Source organism: Mus musculus, chromosome 4 (assembly GCF_000001635.26).
Source record: "Mus musculus strain C57BL/6J chromosome 4, GRCm38.p6 C57BL/6J".
NCBI classification, from domain to species: Eukaryota; Metazoa; Chordata; class Mammalia; order Rodentia; family Muridae; genus Mus; species Mus musculus.
Window position 1 is genome coordinate 98577537 of NC_000070.6, and position 13108 is coordinate 98590644.

A 13108-nucleotide genomic window follows, 5' to 3' on the forward strand; every position below is an offset into this window, starting at 1 on the left:
TTAACCCTGAATTGAGCACAGTTATGTGTCTTGCTTATTTTCATAGTTCCACTACTTGCTCATCATCCCATTCAATACTTTGCCATAACTGTTACATTACTCCTTTGCTCACTGCCTCCCATGATTTATACTTGATTCGCTTGCTTAAGACTCTGAAATTGAGCTAAGAAGTGAAAGAATTATCAAAAACATATCTTGTCTCCTTTTTTTGTTTGTTTTTGTGTGTGTGTGTGGGTTTTTTTGTTTGTTTGTTTTTGTTTTTCAAGACAGGGTTTCTCTGTATAGCCCTGGCTGTCCTGGAACTCACTTTGTAGACCAGGCTGGTCTCGAACTCAGAAATCCGCCTACCTCTACCTCCCAAGTGCTGGGATTAAAGGCGTAAGCCATGGCGCCCAGCCATCTTGTCTCCTTTTAAGTTAGAAACTCTGCTGCTCTGCTGCTCTCCCAGAGCTCTTAATGTGACAGACTTGGAGCCTATGGGCTCCGCAGCACAATGGCATTGCTGTAGTAGAATAGCCAGTGAGTTCTGTGGGCCGATGGCACAGTTCATGTGTAAAAGAAATTTTCTCTTAAGCTCCCAGAAGACAGTGTGATTAAATCTCAGCTCCTTTACCCTTCCTTTCAATTCTAATGTGGGGGGTTACTGAATTAATTTCCAAAGGCATTAGCATATAATTACCATGTACACAGAATGAGGCTTACTCCAGAGCACTGGCTTTCCCAGAGCAATTAGGCCCAGAAAATGTGAAGGCTGGGGCATGGTGCTGTCATATGAATATAGGATTTATTTATAACCCTCCCTACAGTGCAGGCGTGGGAAGACAGGGCTAATGGTGCTGTGCAGGGAGTCTGAATGGTCTGTCAGGTTAAAGCCAAAGCAGGAGGAATAGTTGATGGCACAGTGGCTTAGGCTGCTCTGTGGAGCTGTAGAAGTATGAGATGCTGTCTTTGAGCCAGGCACCTGCAGGCAGGAGAGTCTACACTGAATCCTGTCCAGTGCATGCACAATGGAAAAGAAAGGGTGTGAGTACCTCCTGCTCTAGTTGGATAGAGACATAAATCTAGGGGTGAGTTCAGATCTTGTCTCGTGATATTGTTTTCATGGGAAAAAAACATAGACATGAAGGGATTGAGCCAGGCGCTCCCCACTGCTTCGTGCTGTCTTCTCTAGCTGTCCACACTGTCCCATACTGTACGCTCCTTGCCAGCAGAGTATAGTTGAGAACTTTTGGAAAGCTTAGGTGTGATTTGGAATGGGGCTTGGAAGCTAGTGAGTAAATTACTAGGTGTGTGCATCCATGGGATAAAAGCTCTTTCTGTACACTCATGAGATCCACACCACATCAGGGTGTGTTTATCAAGAATTTTAGAATGAAATAACTTTGCCCTAAGGTTCTTTATTAATAAAACCTCCCGGTATAGAAAGAGTAGCCTGAGCCATAGAGAGAGCAAAGGATTTCAAAATTGAAATAAAATTATGGTTTCTCTATGATACTTTGATAGTCAGGGACTTAATACCTAGTCATGCAGAATTCATTGACCAGGTTGCTTTGCTTTGGTTTTGGTTTGTTTTGGTTTTTTATTGTAGCAATGACTTTGAAAGTGTGACAGCACAACAGCTTTGACACTTCAGATATGAATATATTACATTTTTGAACAGCTGTGGCAGCACATGCCTAGCACTCAGGGGGCAGAGGTAGGCAGATTTCTATGAGTTCAAGGCCAACCTGGTCTATGGAGTGAGTTCCAGGCCAGCAAGGACTGTAAAGAGAGACCTTATCTCAACATACAGCTCTATCTAAAAGCTTTAGTATCTAAAAGCTCTTTTTTGGGTTTTTTTGTTTTGTTTTGTTTTGTTTTTTATGTTTTTTGGGGTTTTTGTTTTTTTGTTTTTGTGTTTTGAGACAGGGTTTCTCTGTGTAACTCTCACTGTCCTGGAACTCACTCTGTAGACCAGGCTGGCCTCGAACTCAGAAATCCACCTGCCTCTGCCTCCTGAGTGCTGCGATTAAAGGCGTGTGCCACCACTGCCCAGCCTAAAAGCTCTTTTAAAATGGGTTGATTGAAGCTGACATAAAAAAGTATTATGAGCAGGTCCTAAATATAACCTTCACACATACCAAGGTAAAGTCATCCCATTTTGCGCTCCTTAAAATAATCTGTTTGCAGCCTAAAAAGCTCACAGGGGACATAGTGATGGCTGAGTGAGTACAAGGCCCTGGTCACCACAGCATTGTGACCAACGCTATGTGAGTTTGCTGGCTATTTCCTGGCACTGTCACAGGTGGATGGATCCCTGAGTATGAAGGAAGGGCATGTCATTATCAAGTGTCCAGGGCACATACCAAGCCTTAATGCCTGCCAGACTTGCTCAGTTTTCACATCCATCTTCAGTCAACTCACAGCAACCTTAGTTAGGTGCACAGTTAGCTCCCATCCTGCAGCAAGTGGACTGGGGCAGGAATGGGCAGGATCAACAAGCTTTTCTGACTAACACTGCGGTCTTTCATAATTTTGGATTAAATTCTTATAATTTGGGAGGGTATAATTTGAATGTGAATTGCCACTCCCCATAAGTTCACTTTTTTGAACAATTGGTCCCCAGCCAGTGGCATGATTTGGGAAGGTTGTGGAACCTTTAGGAAGTGGAGCCTCATCTGAGCATGGTGGCACACACCTTTAATCCCAGCACTTAGGAGACAGAGGCAGGTGAATTTCTGAGTTTTAGTTCAGCCTGTATTATACTGAGTGTTTGTGGACAGCCAAAGCTACAACGAGAGACCTTATCTTCCAAGTAGACCCTCTCTGGAAGAAGTGGGTCACTGGGGTAGGCCTTGAGGCTTTATAGCCCACCTCCTTTCCTGAGTGGGAGAGCCTCCTGCTCTTGCTCCCATGCCTTTCCTGCCTGCTACCATACATTTCCCACAGAATAGACGCTCTCAGTCAGAATTAAACCCTTTCTCCTTTAAGTTGCTTTTTTCAGAGTATTTTTTCATATGTCAGTATTCTTCATAACAGTGAGAAATGCATCAGGTGTAGGTAAATGCAGTTAATTCAGAACAGGTTAATACATCTAATAGAGTTTCATATTGGACTAAAAGTCACAGCTGTTGCCTGTAACCACCTGACTTCTTTCAGAGAATACTACTGAGATAAGACTGAGATTCTTGACTCCCATGCAGGGAATATTTCGGGACTAGTCTGTTTGCAGCAAACCTGTTTATTTAGGGCTTCTGAAGCTACTTTCTTTGTTTAAAGAGTTTCAGAGAAACACCACCACCACCACCCCCTTTTTTTTTTTTTTTCATTTTTCTTTTGACAAGTCAAAAGAATACTTAATAGGTCACAGAAAATTAAGACAAGTTTTGACTATAAACAAAGTTTATAATCTTGTTTGAATGATTTTTAGAAATACATAGGTAGGATTTTTAGAAGTATATTGGGGATGGGGGGAGAGTTAAACTCAAAGGTGCCAAGCACTTAAGCCTTAAGCATGGTCAGTTGTTACTGCAACATTATTATTGTAAATGCTTCTGTGAAATGGGAATATTGTCTCTACATATGTAAACTCCCCCCCCCCCCTTTTTCTTGTTTAGACTGGTATATAGCCTTGACTGTCCTGGACTTCTCTATGTAAACCAGGCTAGCTTGAACTCACAGAGATCTACCTGCCTCTGCCTCCCTAGTGCTGAGATTGAGGTGTGCACCATCGTGCCAGGCCTATGTATGCACTCTTTACACCAAATTAGTTAGTTGTGCCAAAATTCTGGACTTAGCTGGTAAAAGACTCAACCACGCTCAAGTGAAAGGCTCCTCTTCCTTCCTGTACACCCTGAACATTTCTGCTTTTCTATCCTGCCTCAGTTTCTCACACTGCAGCTACATATTATATTACCCATCTTCTCAATATGTAACACCACTCTAGGCCCATTAAGGAAAGAATGTAATTGATAAAACCGTGCTCGGTCTGTTAAGAAGCACAGAAGGAAGGCAATCCTGTCTGTGCACAGTGTGTGAGCTTCTGAACCTCATAATTGAAAACCTTGCCCTCGTTTCGCCTATAGAGTTGGGGTTTATTTTCAGCATAGAAACAAACTACTGTGTGGAGCCTAGTTCAAGTTGAGTGTCCTGATTCTTTCTGTCTGTGCTTCCAGCTGTGAAGGCTTTGGTTCTATTTTTGCCGTTTCAGTTTCTGACTGCAGCCTGTTACGGGAGGAATTTTGAATTATTTACTTGCGCCTCATTGTCTTTATGTCACAGAAATCTTCTGGCTCGAGTCTCTACTCTTACCACTCTCTGGAAGGAATAATGATCATTTATTTCTGATTGCTGTGCTCCTCGTTATTGCTGTTACAAAAGCTCTGAGCTCTCTACAGTGAGCCAAATTATCTTAAGCCCTTAGAGACAAAACAAAGTAAAAATGAAGGTGTATTATTAGTTATTTTTTCTCGTAGCTATAAAAAAATACCTAATAAAAGCAACTCGAGGAGGAAGGATTGTTTTGGTTTGTGGTTTAAATGGATATAGCCCTTCAGTAGGCAGAGATGTTGGGCAGGAAGGTGAGGAGGCTGGACATGTGTTCCCAACAATCAGGAAGCAGAGAGATGACTACTAGTATTTGGGTTATCTTTTCAAACCCGGCCCCTCTTTTTTCGATTCCAAGACCCTACCTATGGGATGGTTCCAGACACATGCAGAATGGATCTTTTCCTCCCTAATTACAGCTATCTAGAACTAACCTCTCAGATGTGTCTCCTAGGTGATTCTAAATCCAGCCAAGTTAGCAGTAAAATTAAGGATCAAGAATGGAAGAGACTGAGATCATTAAGGAAAACAGGGATCAGGTCATTTGGAAGCTGGGCGCCCTTGCCTCTGGCTTCTGTAGTTCCTCTCCATGTCCCACCACGTGACTGGGGGTGACTGAGCTCTGCTCTTCTGTCCTCCTTTGTTCTGCATGTTCCTCCTTTGCTATCTTAGTGATTAGACTGAGGTGCAGCCTGGGAAAATACTCGATGGCTGGGGTTATTCTGAAAGGTGTTAAGTTGGCCACACACACACACACACACACAATCCATTTGTGGTCTTTGCCTCATTTACATAATGGGCATTTATACTTTGCTAATCATGCAATGTGACCCTCACCCCAGGTGGTACATAGCAAGACTCCTCAAAGATGCTTGAAACCTTGTGCAGTACAGGCCTTTCATACCCCCATTGTCATTGTTACTTTGTTTTAGTTTAGTTTAGTTTAGTTTAGTTTAGTTTAGTTTTGTTTTGTTTTGTTTTGTTTTGTTTTTAGACAAGGTCTCTCGAGTACAGGCTGACCTACCTAGAACTCACTAAGTAGCTCGGGTTGGCTTCAAATTTAGGTCAGTCGTCCTGTTAGCCTCATAGCCTGGGATTACAGGTATCAACCCCAATACCCAGTTTATACTACGTTTGCCCTCTATACATATATGCCCATGACAAAGTTGGATTTATACACTAAGTAGAGTGCGATATTAACAGTAACTCTTGAAGTATAACAGCTAGACAAAGGTATTCTAATACAAGGTTCACAAATGAGTTTTCTGCGCAAATGCATTATTTTGTTTTCCCCCAAAGGGGACATTTTATGATTCTTTTGGATATCTGAGTCACTAGCATAATGTTTTATGGCTTATGGCAGTTATTAAGTAAAGTGTTTCTGCCTGAGAGTATTTGACCTGATAGTGGAGTAGCCGGCAGCAGGCATGTGCAGTGCACAAAGGGCTGGTTTCCAGCCATGGGTTGAAGCAGGAATGATGCAGAACCCGAGAGTGAACTGTGGGACAGAAAGTTGGAAAGGGGACTGCTGGGAGGGTGATGCCAGCCTGTGGGGAGGGGTGGGCTCTACAAAGACACGGTCTTTGTATGTAAATTTCAAAATCTTTTTGTTTTGTTTTTCAAGATATATTCTCTGTGTAGCCCTGGCTGTCCTGGAACTTGCTCTATAGACCAGGTTGGCCTCAAACGCAGACATGCTCCTGCCTCTGCCTCCCAAGTGCTGCGATGAAGGGGTAAACCACCACCGCTAGCTCCCAAAACACCGGCTTTTGTAAAGTAGGAATTATTTCTGGAATTTTTCATCAAATATCTTCAGGTCACATTTAATCTGAAACCCTAGAAAGTAAAAACTGTATCGGGGTTATGTGAGTCCATTGTATGTAAGGGACATTATTCCTATCTTTCATACTGGTAAACGTATATACTACCAGACTGTAACCAACCTAATAAATTGAGTATATTTCTTAAAGGTTTATTGCATATCCTAAATGACATAGTAATGGACTTCATTAGGACATTTTCACACATATATGTGACATTTTGATAACACTTACCCACCCTCCCTTCCCATTACCCTTTCTTATCTCCTCCCACTGAGTCCCCTTCTATTCCTTTTACCTTCCTGTACTTTTTGTTTTGTGTTGGGTAACTAGAATTACTTACAGGAGCAGGAGTGAGGCTGGGTAACTGGTTAGTGCTCGAAATTTCTCCTACCTTGGCCGTGCAAAGAGCAGAATGAGAATCGGGAGGTGGGGAAGTTTTTTGCCAAGGTTGGGAGTTGGTTGGGGATAGGATGTGGATGGTTGATTACATTAAGGATTAAGAGAAGCCGAGGGAGTTCCCTGCCACTCACTGGGCATGCTTGTTGCATGCTCCAGTGGCCCCAGACTTACTCAAGGCTGTGCGAACTGGAGACTTGAGCCTGCCTTCTGGCAGCATCACTACATACCTTAAACTGTTTTATAAGACACTGAGTGTGTGAGTCTCCATGTCCTTAATACACCAACACAGGACCAATTGCCTGTCTCACAGCCTGGCTGAGGGGCAGTGCTAGACCATATGAGGTATGTGCTAAATGTTCTTAGGTGCAAATGATGGCATGGCGCCTCTGCAGGGCAGGTTTTTAATAATGTGACTGTTGAAATGAGCGACTGGGGCCATGGAGGTGTCTCAGTGAGTAAAGGGCTTGCTATGCATGCCTTATGACCTCAGTTTAATCCCCAGAACCCAAGGTGGAAGGAGAGAATCCACTCCTGTAAGTCGTGCTCTGTTCTCCACATGTGTACTTGTGCTGCTGATCACACCATGTGATACATAAGTGTCCCTGTGCTGCTGATCACACCATGTGATACATAAATGTACCTGTGCAGGTGATCACACCATGTGATACATAAGTGTACCTGTGCAGGTGATCACACCATGTGATACATAAATGTACCTGTGCTGCTGATCACACCATGTGATACATAAGTGTACCTGTGCAGGTGATCACACCATGTGATACATAAATGTACCTGTGCTGCTGATCACACCATGTGATACATAAGTGTACCTGTGCAGGTGATCACACCATGTGATACATAAGTGTACCTGTGCAGGTGATCACACCATGTGATACATAAGTGTACCTGTGCAGGTGATCACACCATGTGATACATAAGTGTACCTGTGCAGGTGATCACACCATGTGTGCACCTGTGCATGTAGCCACACACACACAGACACACACTATATGCACAATATTGATACGATTGGAACACTTCTAAAAAGAGAGAAACTGGAACCCTGAGGGGGTGGGTTAGGAGAATCTTGCTGATTGAGTTTTTTACTGTGTCTATAAAGGGACATATAAAGGAAAGCATTTTTAATTCAAGAGGAAAATATAATAACTGAGAATCGGGGTAGATTTCTAGTCAGGTCAGCTTTTGGGAGAAAGAAGGGAACCCTGGGGTAAGCATTACTGCTATAGGACATCTTATCCTGTTCTCTATATTTGCCCTTCTGGTTTTGGTTGTTTTGGGACTAGGTGTCACTATGTATCTCTGACAGGCCTGTAGCTTGTTTTGTACACTAAGCCAGGCCTTGAACTCACACAGATCACTTGTTTATGCTACCACACCTGACTTGATATTTTTGGTAAAGAAATTCCAGGTCACTAAGCACCTAAGTTCTATTTGCCTACCTGGCTAAGAATACTATTTATGCCTGGGCTAGAGAGACAGCTCAGCTGGTAAAGTGCTTCTCATATCAGCATGAGGACCTAAGTTTGGTCCTCAATACCACGTAAAATGTCAGTTGGGGTGACAAGCCCTGTAGTTCCAGTACGGAGAAGATGAAGACAGAGGGTGGGTCCCTGGGCTCACAGGCCAGTCAGCTTAGCCTACTGAGAGACCCCAGGTCCTAGTGAAAGACCTTTCTCTAAAAACAAGGTGTGGAGCCGGAGAGACACATCAAGAATGAGGGCTTGCTCTTCTGGGGAAACAAGAATTGGGTTCCCAACAAGCGCATCACACGAGTCACAACTGCATATAACTTCAGCTCCAAGGGAGTCAACGGTTCTAGCACTTGTGGCACTCATACACACACACACACACACACACACACACACACACATACACACACACACATGCACACACACACACACACACACGCACGCACGCACGTACACCACAGACAACCAAATAATAACAAAATCATTCAACACACGGTATCGAGTCCTTCAAGAAAAGACAGCTCAGGTTGACCTCTGGCTACCACATGTACTCACAAGTGCACGTGAACATGTGCAAACACAAAAAGACACATACCTCAAAAGTGCTGCTGATGTATCTTCAATGGGGAAGCAGTTTTTCCTCAGAATTAATAACAGTTCTTGTTAAGAGGTAGACTACACTGTTTACTTAGCCCCTCCAGCTGTGTGAGGTAACAGGAACCACACACACCCATCTTGCCTTTTCTTCTTTTTCTTTCCTTTTTTTAAGGAAAAAACGAATGTGATTATTTTTTCTGTAGTATCTGCTGATTATTGCAAACCTGGGTTTTGTACACAGATGTCATAATGTAGCCCAGACTAACTTCCAGCCTGCAGCCCTGCATCGACCTCCCTACCCGTGCTCACAGGCCTCCCTGGCCTCCCTGGCATACACCATCAGCAGATGGTCAGTGGGAAAGCTCTGGCCACATAAACTCAGTGACCTGAACTTGGTCTCCAGAGTCCATGGCGGAGGGAGAGGACTACATTAAAGCCTTCACACTCCTGTCATGACAGACATGTACATGTATGTGTTTGTACACACAAAATAAATAAAATGTGACAAAAATGTTTTAAAATACTGATACAGAAAACTGTCCCCACAGAGCACAACCACTAGAGCAAGTTCTTTAAACTCAAACAGACACTTTAAACCTAGAAGTGGTTCCATGATGTCTGCTGTGTTTCCCACTCAGCACTGCTGATCTCATGACCACACATCTATACACATCACCTTCCTCAGTCCTTTCCATTGTCACCATGACAGATTAGGAGACTCTGCAGTTTTCCTACTTCTTCTTGACTAAAAGTATAGCTGTGCTGGCATGTTGATGCCTCCGTTTTTTAGCCTTTTTAGGATAAATCCATAGACATGGAACCTTTCATCCAGGAGTTAACTGAAAGCTGGGTATGGTAGTGTGTACCTGTAATCTGAGGCAATCTATTAAGACCCTATCTCAAAATAAAGTTGAAAAGATCTGGAATGTTCTTTGGTGACTGAGCACTTGCCTAGCATATTCTAGGTACTGTGTTTGATCTTCAACACCAAAAAATATGAAAGGGTTGATGGTTATAAATATAATGTGTTGATTTTTTTCCATGTGGTTTGTATTCAGGTTATTTTGAAAGTGAAAGTATTGATTCTAATGCCTTAAAATATGACATTCAGAAGGGACTTCCAAGTGCAGATAGGGGAGGGCTCTGATTTTATTACCAGCCACTCATGTAGTGTGAGTTCAGTTCAGCTCTCTAATAACAGTTTACAGTTTGTATAATATGCCAATTTTCTTTGCAGAAGAAAGAATGGGAAGGGGATTGTTGAGTGTAATAAATTATGACGATGTTCAAACCTTGGGCAAATCTGTTACTTAAACTAAATGTTAATTTTGTATAATTAATATTTTCAACCCTAGCTTAAGTTAATTAAGTTTTGCTTTCAATTTGATATGTCATTTGAATAGATTTAATTGAGCTGCTTTTCAGCATCAATTTACATTCCTGTTCAAATGAACTGGGGGAAAGTAAGAGTAGTTAAAAGCTTATCTCTTTAATAGTTTTGCATAATTAATTTGATTAAAACAAATCTCATTAAAGACTTTAAAAGTGAAAGTTTCTGCTGCAGTAGGAAGGCATTTTTGTCCATTTACTTTTGCTAAATCTGTATTGGATTAGCCCCAATTCGACTTTGGCTGCAAACTACAAATACTGCAACCAGTTCTCCCATCCCGGTCAGGCTTGCCCTCATACTGAGGGTTTGTTCTTTCTCTCTACAGAGGCAGAAGGCAAACCCTGAGTGGGAAGTCAGGTGGCCTGGAAACCTGCAGTATGACTCACCAGCTTAGAAAATGCAGACATGGCTGTTGTATGGGGCCTTGGAATCCAGAGTTGCTGTAATTTGTTCCTAAATGGGATTTGAGTTTCAGAGCCTGGAAGAAAATTAACTCACACAGATATGCCTATTGTTGCTTTTTCTGGGGCCAGGGGTCAAGAGCTGAAACAGAAATTAATATCTGGAAAGACACAGAAGTCCCCAGTTGTCATTGAAAACTTGAGGAACCCAAAAGCAACTCAGAAAACCAGAATGGCTAGGCAGGCACATAGATGGCACTGGGCATGTGGTGATGAGCACCTTAAATCTCAGTGCTAAGGAGGTTGAGGCAGGAGCATCACACTGGCAAAACCAGCCTAGGCTACATAGTGAGGCCTTGTCTATAAATTACTAGTTGATAGATAGATAGATAGATAGATAGATAGATAGATAGATAGATAGATAGATAGATAGACAGACATTAATAGATGATAGACAGACAGACAGAGGTAGGCAGGTAAGGAGATATACATAGAGAAAGATTTGGCTGGGGATATGACTGAATGGTAGAGTACCTATTTGGCATGTCAGAGGTCCTAGGTTCAAACCCCAGTACAATGATGATGATGATGATGATGATGATGATGATGATGATGATATCTAATAGAGGGGGCTGGAGAGATGGCTCAACGGTTTAGAGTACTGACTACTCTCCCAAAGGTCCTGAGTTCAAATCCCAGCAACCACATGGTGGCTCACAACCATCCGTAATGAGATCTGACTTCCTCTTTTAGAGTGTCTGAAGACAACTACAGTGTACTTAAATATAATAAATAAATAAATCCTTTTTTAAAATATCTAATAGAAATCTCCTCTGTGCAGAAAGTCTGTTCCCTCTTTCTTTTTCTGTTTGTGTGCCAAGGCAAAGTCTGAGCACCTCAGACTCTGAGACTGAAGAGAATATAGGTTATTGTAGATATTTAGAATGACAAGAAAGTGCATAAATGGAAATAACTAGTTTCAAAGAATAGAAATTAGTTCAAGCAATTGTCTTTGTCACTTTGGGTGGCTATAACAAATGCCAAAGTGGCTGAAGTGACTGACACACACACATATTTCTCACAGTTCAATAGGCTGGGAAGCCTGAAATCATAGCACTAGACTCTGGGGAAGCCTCCTTCTTGGTCAGCAGACTGCCTCCTCACTGCTGTAACCCTCAGATAGTAGAGGCTCTCTCTCTCTCTCTCTCTCTCTCTCTCTCTCTCTCTCTCTCTCTCTCTCTCTCTCTCTCTCTCTCTCTCTCTCCCTCTCTCTCTCCAAACTCACAATCCTCTAGCCACTACCTCTTGCTAGTGTTGGGGTTACAGGAATGTCTACCCAATCATGTCTTATAATACCAATCCCATTGATTGGTACTCTAATTTCCACACAGATTGTTTGCAGCTGAGTGTGTGTGTGTGTGTGTGTGTGTGTGTGTATGTATACACACATGTGTATAGAGGTTAGAAAATGGCTTATGAGAGTCTGTTCCCACTTTCCATCATGACGGTACCAGGTATCAAACTCACATCTTCAGGTTTGGCTGCAAGTACTCACTCAGCCATCTTACTAGTCCCTAGTTACATCATTTTTAAAGTGAAAAAGAAGGCTTTGTTGTAGCCTTTTTGGTTGGTTTTGATTTTGTTTTTTTGCCTAGAAGTCTCAGTGTTCCTTCTAGATCTAATCTAGTAAAGTCAGATTCCGCTGTGTCTTTGGTTACTTGTGTTTTCCACTGTGTAGCACTTCCTAAACATTGCCAGTGAGCAGCTGCCACCACAGTCAAGGCCACAGTTATGGGCACAGCAGCCATGGCACTGTCCTGTCAGAGCTTTTCACATTACTCTAGATCCTTTGCCTGGTGACTCAATTAGAGAAGATATTATTTAGGTTGGTGTCCTACTGTGTTCTGAGCAGTACATATTTAGTGCATGAAGGGGCCTGACTTTAAACTCTAGCACCAAGAAGGAAAATGGGAAAGTCAGTGTGCCTGTCTGTCTGTTTCCGTGTGTCTGTGTGTGTATATGTGTCTGCCTGTCTGTCTGTATGAAAAATAAAACCATGAAAGTATTTGTACATTAATATTAGTGTGATAGATAGTATTGATAATCTGGGATATAAGCACATTATTAAATTCATGAATACTGAAGTTTAACAGCAGAAAAGATGAGCGTCTGAATACCAAGAGGACCATCCTAAACTGTGACAGCTTTTCTTCTTATAGTTCTCAGGTCCACTTGGGAGCAGCTGCTTGAATTCCATTAGACATTAGGAAAGCGTGGCACAGATAACTGGGAGTGTGGGGATCCATGCATTTCTGAGACTAATGATCTTGGAGGAGAATAAGAAAACAAAACCAGATAGAATAAAAGACAGAGAAAAGCAGTATCCCAATAGCCATGGCCAGATAGCCTTAGGCATAGGGTGGACTGGCTTCCTTTAAGCCAATAAGAAAAAGTTCTCCACTTTGATCCCACCCTTTGAAGTGTGTTTCCTCCTACTTTCTCACCATAACCACTTCAATGAAAACAGTGTTTTCAAAGATACGTCAATTGTGTCGTCAGATTCATCCTAATAGAGACATCAAGGGCAGATGGATTAAGCACCAATTTCAAGAGACTCATCCCTTGAGTACCTATCGTTGAGTGTACTGTACCAACCATAAGATGATAGATGTTATCAGAGCCACAGTTATACAGGGTTAACAT

The 13108-nt window shown here is 42.3% G+C and overlaps 1 protein-coding gene and 1 long non-coding RNA gene across 13 annotated transcripts in view; both read left to right on the forward strand.

Annotated features, from left to right (window-relative positions):
- The window catches only part of Patj (PATJ, crumbs cell polarity complex component), a 324044-nt gene that overhangs the window by 181977 nt on the left and 128959 nt on the right, over positions 1–13108 (forward strand). The gene's annotated exons all lie outside the window — the stretch shown is intronic.
- Positions 1991–10473, forward strand: Gm40210. The gene is made up of 2 exons (XR_867949.2): positions 1991–7441; positions 7480–10473. It is a non-coding gene; the product is annotated as a predicted gene, 40210 (long non-coding RNA).